Source organism: Callorhinus ursinus, unplaced genomic scaffold, assembly GCF_003265705.2.
Source record: "Callorhinus ursinus isolate GAN/ISIS: 27379988/994484 unplaced genomic scaffold, GSC_fseal_2.0 scaffold8, whole genome shotgun sequence".
NCBI classification, from domain to species: Eukaryota; Metazoa; Chordata; class Mammalia; order Carnivora; family Otariidae; genus Callorhinus; species Callorhinus ursinus.
Window position 1 is genome coordinate 38302708 of NW_027397070.1, and position 10381 is coordinate 38313088.

Genomic DNA, 10381 nt, shown 5'->3' on the forward strand with positions numbered 1-10381 from the left:
TTTTATTAGTCTACCATCTACGCCAGGGGGCAGCAAATTTTCTCTGTAAAGGGCCAAATACTAAATATTTTAAGCTTTGCAAACCACTACTCCACTTCAGTCTGCCATTGTAGTACAAACAGCCATAGACGAAGTGTGGCTGTGTTCCCATAAAACTTTATGAAAACAGGTGGCGGGCTAGATTTGACCCAGTGGGCTGTAGTTCGCTTACCCCTGATCTAGACTACATCCCATCCGTATTCATTCAGCATTCTTCCACATCTTTCATGGCTGAGATGCTTTCCATGTAATACTAGTCTCAAATGACAAATGGGCTTGGTAAAGTTTGTATCAAATATTCCAGCCACCCACACGCGCCATTCAGGGCATTCACTGCCTTTGAACAGGAAGGAGAACTGTGCGATTTAAGACATGGTTACAACTTGCTTCATGCAAAGAGGAAACAACATGTTGACTCACAAACAGACGTCCAGGAATTAGCTTGGCAGCATGGCTTCGGTAGGTTTCTCCATCTTTCTGCTTCAGCTCCAACCTCGGGCTGTCTCCACGTGGGCGTAAAATGTCAGCAGCGATAGCTCCAGACCTTACAGCCTCTCAGGGTGAAGTTCAGCAGACGGGCAACTGGCACTGTCCCGGCCTTCCGTCACTGTGTGTCATTGGTTTTGATCAAGCCAAGGACCTTTCTGAGAAGCAGCCCAGTGGCCAGGAGATGAGAGTGCACCAACGGACCTAAGTTTGGATCACATGCTTCTCCCATGAGTGGGCAATGGGGTTCCATCAGAAACACACAGTCTAAGAATTGGGAAGGAATGAAGCCGCAAATGCAAATTAGGGTTGTAGCATAAGGGAGGACATGGATGCTAGCAAGACAAACCACCATTGCTCTCTACAACAGTGGATTACGACTGAGATGGAAACCTGTGGTGGACATTGTTGGCATCCATTCCTCCCCTCCCCAACTGTGGCGGCCAATAGGCTTGTGTGGATTTGATCCCCTTCCTTTTTCCAGGTCTAGGCCCTGACTGGCCTCAGCCAATCACCTTAATCCGTCCATCTTCGCTTTAGTAATTTGTTCAGGTTTGGCAATAACCCAAGCCAAAGCCAGTCAAATGGCTTGGGCCAGCCTCACCGATGGATGGGGGGGCCAAGCACGTGGCCTAAAACAGACCAAAGAGAGAGAAGCCCTGGACATTATATGATGGACATTATATATAAAGCACCTCTCTCCTGTGAGGGATGGTGGAACGTGTGGCCTGGGGCTCCTTACAACCATTCTCCTACCTAGAAGGAAGCCGGTCTTAAAAGCAGTACACACAGACTCCCTGACTTACTGAGAAACATGGCCAGAACCCTGATCACACCGCTCCTGCAGCTTGCCTGGTCTCTGGATTTTTCAGCTATGTGAGCCAACCTGAGTTGGATTTACTATTACTTGCAACCAAAAGCATCCTAATACATACAAAACCCGGTCCTGTATTAGCCCCTTGGCCATCAAAGTCCTTACCTGCTGCCTGAAGGACACTGACCCCCCTCTTGCCACATCCACCCAAAGAATAACCACTAAGAGAGTTCCTCCTGACCTACTGCCTTGTCTCATTTGATCCTTGACTCAGCCTCATGAGGCGGGTGAGGCAGGTGTATTATCTGCATCTTACAGCTGTAGAAACAGGGCAGAGAGCTTCAGTGAATCACCCACGTTTCTGAGCTCTTGAGTGGTGGAGTCTGAACCTGACCCCAGATCCGCTACCTCCAAGCCCATGTGTTCCCATCCCCCCAGGTGTCTAAAGGAAGGTGAGATGGGTGGTCTCAGGAATGGGGGCAGGACCTAAACACGCATGGGTTACCTCCAGGGCTGGACAGCTGAGACCGCAAATGCTTGTCCCCATCTTTTACCAGGACAAGGACGGTGACAGCCAACAGCAGGTGCAGGCTCACCTCACCCCTCTAAGCCACCTCCCACTCTGCCAAGTCCTCAGCGTAGAGCGACGCTCCCCGCCCCAAATGGGTGCCCCCCCCAAGTGCGGAGTGTGACACCGCGTGACTCCCAAGCAAGGTCGTGGTGAGTCAGTCTTTCTGGGAGCAGATCATGGCCCTGAAAACAGCCCGCCCTCCGCAGCCTGGCCCGGCCTGCCTAGCTGGTTCCTGGACACCCTCTTTCACTTCCCGGCAATAACCTCGCCTCTGCTTTCCACCAGCTGGTGCAGGAGGGGCCAGAGAACGGCGCCAGGTGCCGGATGCCTCCCTCCCACTTCTTGGGCACATCCAAGAACCAGGCAGGCGGTGCCAGCCCAGCTTAGTGGAAAACTTGCCCTGCCCCTCCTGCATAAACACGACTCCTGCAAAATAACAACAATAGGAACACATTTTAAAAAACAACCTTTTTATTTTAGGACAGTTTTGGATTGACCAAAAAATTGCCAGGATCGTAGACAGAGTTCCCATAGGCCCCTTAAGCCAGTTTCCCTAATGTAAGCATCTTACATTGGGATGGAACCTTTGTCACAACGAATGAACCGATATCGACACATTACTACTAACTAAAGGCCATAGTTCAGTTAAATAACGTAGTTTTGACCTAATGCCCCTTTTCCGTTCCGGGACCCCATCCAGGATACCTCATTACATTCAGGCGTCAAGTCGCTCCTTAGGCTGCTCTTGGCTGTGACAGTTTCTCTTAGACTTTGCTTGTTTTGAGTGACCTTGACAGTTTTGAGGAGTACCGGTCAGACATTTCGTAGTGTCCCTCAATTGGGATTTGTGTGAAAACCATTAGACTGGGGCTGTGGGTTTTGGAAGGCAGGCCCCAGAGGCCAAGCACCCTCTCTTCACATCCTCTCAAGGGGCCATGTGTCCACATGGCTCAACCCTGGGGCCGTTAACCTTGGTCACCTGGCTGAACAGTGTGTGTTTGGTTACCCCACTGTGAGATTCCTCTTTCCTCCCCTTTCCAGACTGTCTGTCCCCCTTAGTAGGAAGTCCATGTGCATGGTCCACACCGCGGGAATGGAGAGTTATGCCCCACATCCTTAAAGGTGGAGTGTCTACATAAATTATTTGGAATTTTTCTGTGGGAGGTTTGTCTTTTCTCCATTTATTTATTCAGTCGTGTTTATATCGGTATGGACTCATGAGTATTGATTTTATACTTTGGGTTATGTTCCATACTATGTTGCTCAGATTGTTCTGGCTCTGGCCATTAACTCTTCCAGTTGGTTCCTATGTCCCTTTGACATCGCCACACTTCCTTACTTAGAAAATAATAAAAAAATAATGATTATGCATTTTGTCATCCCTTTTCTTTCAAGAAGTATGGCATGTTGATAATCGTTGACACTGGATAATGGGTACATTAGGGTTCAGTACACTACTCTCTCAATCATTCATAACATTCAGTTCTTTCCAGAATAAAAAGTACTGCATGCCAGTGATCTTGGATGTGAGACTTCATGTTGTCCCCTGCGTACCTGTGATGGCCTGGGCAGATGGGACAAAGGTGGTGACAGGAGCTGAGGATGTCGGCTCCCAAGTCAGAGAAGGCTAAATGTCGCAGCCTTGTCGAGGGCAGGGCCAGGGGACCCTGGGACTGCAGGGGGCTCTGTCCCCCAGGCAGGCTGACCAGTGCCTGGCAGGATAGCGGTGAGGGTCTGGCAAGAGGCAACTCTGGAGGGGGATGACAATAGCCAGGAGAGCTATGCTGCACTCCCAGGAGGGCTGATCCAGTCCCTCCCCTCTCTCTTGGGAGCAGTGGCTGCCTCGGCCGGCCGGCCGGGATACCAAGGCAGCCAGTGACTCTGGTGGAATGGGCAGCGGAGGCTCTGGCCCACCTTCCCTTCACCCAAAGCCTCCACTGGGCGCTTGTGGGGAGGGAGGAAGGTGAGCACACCAGAGCTTAGAAAGCGAGGGCCTGGCCCTGTTCCTTGCCCCTCCACATGCCAAGTCCATCTCGTGGAGGGCCGGGCCTCAGAATTCCTTTGACTTCTGGAGTGCAGACGTGCACCTCTGGGCCGTGTGCTCGAGTCTGGGCTCTGCCTCCTCTGCACTTCCTCAGCTGCCCTGAATCTCCCCAGCGCCTGCCATAGTGCTTGGTTCAAGATCCGTGCTGTTCACAGACCTGGGGCCGAACTCCACTAGAGGCAACCCCAGAACTGGCCCGCAAGCGCACAGAAACGCACGTGCGCTGGAGGCCGGAGTCGCTTGGCATGCACACCTGTGTGTGTGGGAGGGCGGGGGCACCCCGCGGTAGGCCAGGCTCTGTGATAGCCAGGAAGCAGAAAGCACGGAGACCAGGCCCTGGCCTCGGGGGAGCTTCCAGCCGGAAATGCCTGCCGGAGCGCTCCCAGCAGCTCTGTGCAGAGTGGCCAGTCCTGGACTCATCTCCTGGGTGGGAAACCTAGCCGAGCTCTTTGAACCAGAGTTCCTCTCCCTGAAGTCTCCCACTGGCCTTGTGGTAGCTGTTTGCTGTGGACGTGACATTCCTTCTCTTGGCTGGCTGGCCTTGCTGTGGCCTTTGGCCCAAAGCCATCGGCCACTGTCCTTTAGCCCCAGACCCGCCCCTGCCACCTGTGTGCTGTCGATGGCACGGGAGATAGGAAACAAGGAAGCTCTCAAGCATGTATGCGGGAGCCCCCACTGCCGGTTCCTCTGGCTGGGGGTGACTGAGGCGGTGGGGGGCAGCTCCGCACGCCCATTGGGTTATTTCTTGGCCCAGACCCTGCGTGGCTCATTGGGCCCTGGCAGGAGCCAGCTTATTGAAGTATGTACCTTTCTCAACTGGCCTGCTATGGTAGCTGTCAGGTTTCTGTTTCTCTTGGCAGGACACTCAGACCCTCATCACGTTCAGCACTGGAGTGGAAGGTTCTGGCACAGATTTCTTAACATTGGATCCTTTATTTTTCTTCCCCGCTGCCCCTCTGGCCTTTAATTTACTGGGAAAAATTAACAGAGACTGTGCTGGACAGTTTTGCCCAGAGAAGGCTATCGGTATACAAGGGCCTCTCTTCTGCCATGGACATTGGAGGAAAACAATCCTAAATGGGGCCTGGCAGTCAGAACAGGCCTGCTGGTGCACTTGGCATCCAGCGCGGGGGACAGGAGGGAGCCTGCCCAGCTGGTTGGGAACTGTCCAGGGCCACCTGTTGGGCTCTCTTCTAGACACGCCCATCCTGCTGGGTGTGTGTGCGTGCACAAGGTACACACACGTCGGTCAGCGTGAGCTAGAGGGTGTGGGCCCTGGGGTCTAGTCCACATGGAGACAAACAGGTTAGTCTGTCCCCACCTCACCTCTCCAGGCAGCTTAGCTCAAGGGGCCCCCGAGAGGGAAGGCTGAACAAGGACTCAGCCACTATCGGAAGCAGGCCCGGACAGGAAAGAGCGAGCAACCACAAGATGGGCTTGCAGGATCTCTGTGCGTGGCCCAGCACGGGCCACCAGGAGATGCAGAAATCCAAAATGAAACCAGGGTGGAGAACAGGGCGAAGGAACCAGTACGGTGATGGTTCATGGCTCCGATCCAGCTAGCAAGGGTGTATTTCGTTTCCATGTCCAGAGTTTTTCAAAAGGTAGTAAGATTTGTGGTCTTGCTTGAGTTCCATCAGAAATCAAGGAAAGCCTATTTGTTACCACCCTCTGGTATTCAACATGCATTTACTTCCTTTCTTTTAATGATTAAAATGAAATGCACTGAAGGATGGGTTTTATTCACTCTGTGTTTCAACAAAACTCAAACAGAAATGGTTGCACAGCCCAGGGCCCACGATGGCAGACAGACCTAGGACTGGCTAACATCTGAGTACTTACCAAGGGCCAGGCACAGATGAAGGACTTTCACACTTACACCCTTACGCCTCACCACGGCACTTGGTGCTATCTCTGCCCTCCTGTTCTGCCTCAGGAGACCAGGGCAGTGTCACCCAGAGCGAATCCAGGAGGCACGGGGAGCCGGGGGCCTGACCCCTCAGGCACTAGCCCGGGAGCTGCCGGGCTCCTGGCCCCGCCCGGACCCTGACGAAGCGATGAGGACACTCACCAGCTGGTGATTGTTTGCCGGGAGAGCCTCCGAAACTCCAGTGGGGGCCTGCCCGATGCCGTCACTCCAGCCCAGCGTACAACTAAGACTGCTTATCCAAACTCGTCCAGGAATGGGGTATTTGGCCACTTTGATTTCCATCTCAGGAATTAAGTAGAAAATATTTTTTGTTTATCCCCTTCCCAAGGAAAGCCTGGCGCTGTATTAATTAAATTAGTCCATGCCTTAATAACCCCACACAGTGAAGGGCATTCTGTCTTTGCCCATTCCTGACCTAGCAGTGCTTCCGAAGGGCCCGTGGTGTTTCCATTGTATGGCTAATGCAGAGGCCGGCAAACTTTCTCCCTACCCTGCGTTTCCTCCTCAGGCTAGAGAAGCTGTTGGGAACAAAGAAAGGCTCTGGTTTCATGTTTCCGGAGGCTGTCCAGGGCGGAGCCTGGCCAACAGGCCTGAGAGACAGCCTTGCTCCGACTGGCCTATAGACCTGCCTGGCAACCAGAGGACAGCCAGTGTGTGGTATAAAAATGGGGGTGGCCCCCTGCCATCACCCTTGCTGGGGGCTTCACAAGCAGGCGCTAGGCAGCCCTCAAGAGTGTGAGAGCGCCACTGGGAAAGGGAAAACACCATCAAGGCAGTCCTATCAGGCGGATGGCTTCCCAAGCCCCCTCTTTTCCCCCACCTTTCTCCCAAGGGCAGCCTTAGAGGGCCTGACCTCAAACCCACTTCGCTAATTCGGCTCAGCTGTGCCTCACACTTCCTCCAACAGCTTCTTTTGTTCTCTGGATTATTTTACTTTTGGGAGTCAAACCTAAGTGCATGAGAACCATGTGGGAGAGCCTGTTGAACAGACGGGCTCTGGCTGTCGGGCCACAGTATGCTTTAGGTCAGAGAGGCGGGAGCCCAGAAATGCTTTTAACAAGCCCCCCTGGGCGTGGCTCAAGGCCCCTACTCTGCGTACCACCACCATGGGCACACCACCAGTGTCCAAAGCCCAGAGGCTCTGAAGAATAGCGGGAGGAGGGAACGGCAGCGCCTCGCCTGGGCTGACAGCAGACCTAAGGAACCCACAGGTGCCTCTTTGGTTTTAGAGTGTGTCAGTCCGCTCCTGGGGTCCCCTTGCTGTCTCTTTGTTCACCTTGCCTTGGAAGGGGTGGGAAGCGTTTGTGGGACACCGGCATGTCCACCCTCACATACTGCAGGGAAGGCTGGTTGCAGGAGTGGGATTTTTCCATCTTTTGGTCAGCCTTGGTCACGTGCTTTGTGTAGCTCATGAGCTGGCACCTGGGTGCTCACCGGGGCCTGAGGTCGAGCACATAAGCATTATTTCACCTGATGAGGCTAGTACTATGATTATCCTCGTTTTATGGATGAGGACACTGAGGCTGGCAGAAGTGGCTCCCTCGAGATGAGCAGCCACTGACAGAGCCAGGATTTTGAACTCAGGCAGTCTGATTTCAGAACCCAAGCATAGAACGCTCTATTATTAGGAACAGAATTCTGCTTTCTTCAGTCCTAGGTCAGGGCTCCATCTCCACTCATCTACTCAGTCTTGTTTCTCAAACCTTTCCGAGCTAAGATGATAGCTCCGTGAGCTAATTCTTTGCTGAACTTGTAGCTACTCTACATATGGGGTCCACATATCAATTTTTAAAAACCGGGCCATTTAAAATACCCTCGTACTTGGAACAATCGTAAAGGTAGGAGAATACCAAGCTTACCATTGCGAAAGAGAAACAGGTGGCTTTCTACAGTACCTTCGGTGCTGCAGTGACCAGGCACATCACCAGGTTCCCCAGCTTTGAGCCGCCTGCCACAGCGCAGTGACTCGCTATGCGAGCACCCCAGGGTCAGCCTTCGATGTGCTGGGAGATGCATACCTTGGCATCCCAGACAGACTGAAGGAACCTAGCCGGGACTCTCATTTGTCCCCTTCAGCGAGCACAACCTCCAGCTTGGGTCTCCTACCTTGTTTTCCTTTCCGGAAAGCTGCTTTCTTCCATCACAGCATGTAGTCAGGTGGTTCAGATCTTCCTAGGAACTAGTAGCCTCCCATCCCAGCCCTTTTCTTCCAACTGGTTTGTTGAAATTTTGAGGAGCCAAAAACTCAAGCCCTTGTCCAGCCAATATCCTGGAGCCGGGGCTGGCTCCCGGGGCCATCGCCCATCCTTGTGTCGGCTCAGCTGCCCTTCTCCCCGCTCCCCACCTCCTGCGGGCCCAGCTGCACACTCCTTCCCCCTCAACAACACAGCTTCACCTCCAGCTTGCTCCTGAGGCCCACCCCTTCCCTTCTGAGCCAATTGTGTAGGAGATTTATAATTAAGGCCAGATATACAAAGAGGTATAATAAACGGCAACAAAAAGAGGAAAGCATGAGACCTTTGAGGGCTCTATTAAATCACCTAACTTCATTCTCATTTTCTTATTCTTGTTTCTATTCCTGTCTTGGAAAGGAGTGCCTTTAATAAATGGGATGCTGTTCTCCCAGCATCCTTGATTTCCTAATTGCAATCATGGTTTTGGGGGTTTGGTCTGATCATGTTCCCAACTGCCTGTTGTAGAAACACGGCCTACCTATCAACTCCCATTAACCAAAGAGATCCTCTGAACTCGACATCCAGTTGACGGGAGCCCGAGCACTACCATTCTAAAGAGAGGGACAAATCAAAGAACTGATTTAACTTCACTCCCTCCCTTGGTCTAGGAACAGCAATGTTTCCTGTCAGCCAGACAGGAAAACCAAAGCTGAGCTGTGCTCTGGCCATAAATTCTCTTCCTTTCAAGGTGAAACAAGTTCAGGCCAGTGTTGATCCCTAGGCCGAGTGGAGCTAACGTGTTGCTGTGAACGAGCCTCCTGTATTTCCAGCCCTTGGCAGCTCTGCTGCCTCCCCTTACCATGGTGGAACTCTCTAGAAACACAAAGGAGCTAGAGACTACCAGTCACCCCTGAACTGGGCATTCATTACCAAAAGAAACCCAAACCCACAGCTCTGGACTACCAATTCCCCAAGGGTCATTTATTTAACAGGAACAGTCTCTAGAGATGTTGCTCTGGATAACCCCATCCCTGCTGGAACTTTAAAAGCTACTCTCCAATGAGCCAAGTCACCACCACTGTTCTACCCAGCCCCTGGCCTGACCAGCTGAGCTGAGCCCTTACAACAAGAAGGGGGTTGCTGTGACTTCCAGGAGCTCCAGATTCTGCAAGCCCACGTAAGTGGCCTCTGCCTTCTCTCAGCTTTCCCCACGGGCCCCATGGCCTCCAGAGGGCTCTTCCCTTAACCATTTTGGTCTCTGCAAGGGCAAGAAGACACCACCACCAAGAAGGATAAAATAAGTTTTTATTTATAGTCTTATAGTAAAGGGGAAAGCCTTAACTTGCAAGACAATTCTTGGGCAGTATGTACAACATACTTTTTATTTCCATGGAATGGAATCAAACACGGACTGAGACTACAGAGTACACACTAGAAATCAGCAAATGCCAGGAACGGAGTAGGAAAAAGACAAAGAAATGAGGCCTAAACACACAAACCCCTTCACTGGGATCTGCTGACCGCAGCCAGGACCAGGGCTGGACCACACGACGGGAACGCGTTCCAGGACACGTGGGACGGGAGCAGGGTGGGGGCGGGGAAGGGTCCGCACGGGGTGGGGGTGGGGGTGGGGGTGGGGGTGGGTTTAGTACCAGGTCAATTGCTCTTGGTATTTACATACAAAATCAGTTGGCTCTATTTCTTAGAAATACACACGGAAAGAAAGGAAGATTTGATCATTACTTTATGAATCTGCCGCTTTGCCATACCGACATCATCAGAAATAGGGACAATTCACTCAGATTCAAATTTCAGTAGCAGGAAATAAATATCAAAACATCATCACTGGCCCTCAATACAAAACCTCTCCCCGACCCGATCCTCCCTCCTCGTCCCACCCCCACCACCCCTCAGCGGCTACCACTTCACCGCTGCCCACTGCCCCCCGCACGTACCGCACGAGTGTCACACGGCCCTCCCTAAGGCTGGCTGAGAGAAGCAGGAGTGAAACAGGCCAAAGACTGTGCTTCAACTCTGTCCCCACTTGTTTTTATACCACAGACTTCTTCAAGGATCTGGTCTTTTAATAGGAGCGATAAATAGCTTTTTAGAAAAAAAAAATCCTTTAAAAGAAGGGGATTAATTCTGATTATTCCAAACCGGTCATCTTCTTAAAGTAGAGCAGTTCACAGATTCACAAAGTCTATCAAACAGAGGTGAGGGTGGCCTGGGAGGAAAGGCCTGGGAGGGGCAGGAGTCCCCCGGGCAAGTGCCCGGCAGGGCTGGAGGAGCTGGTGGCTGGTCAGGACACCATGTGCTCGGA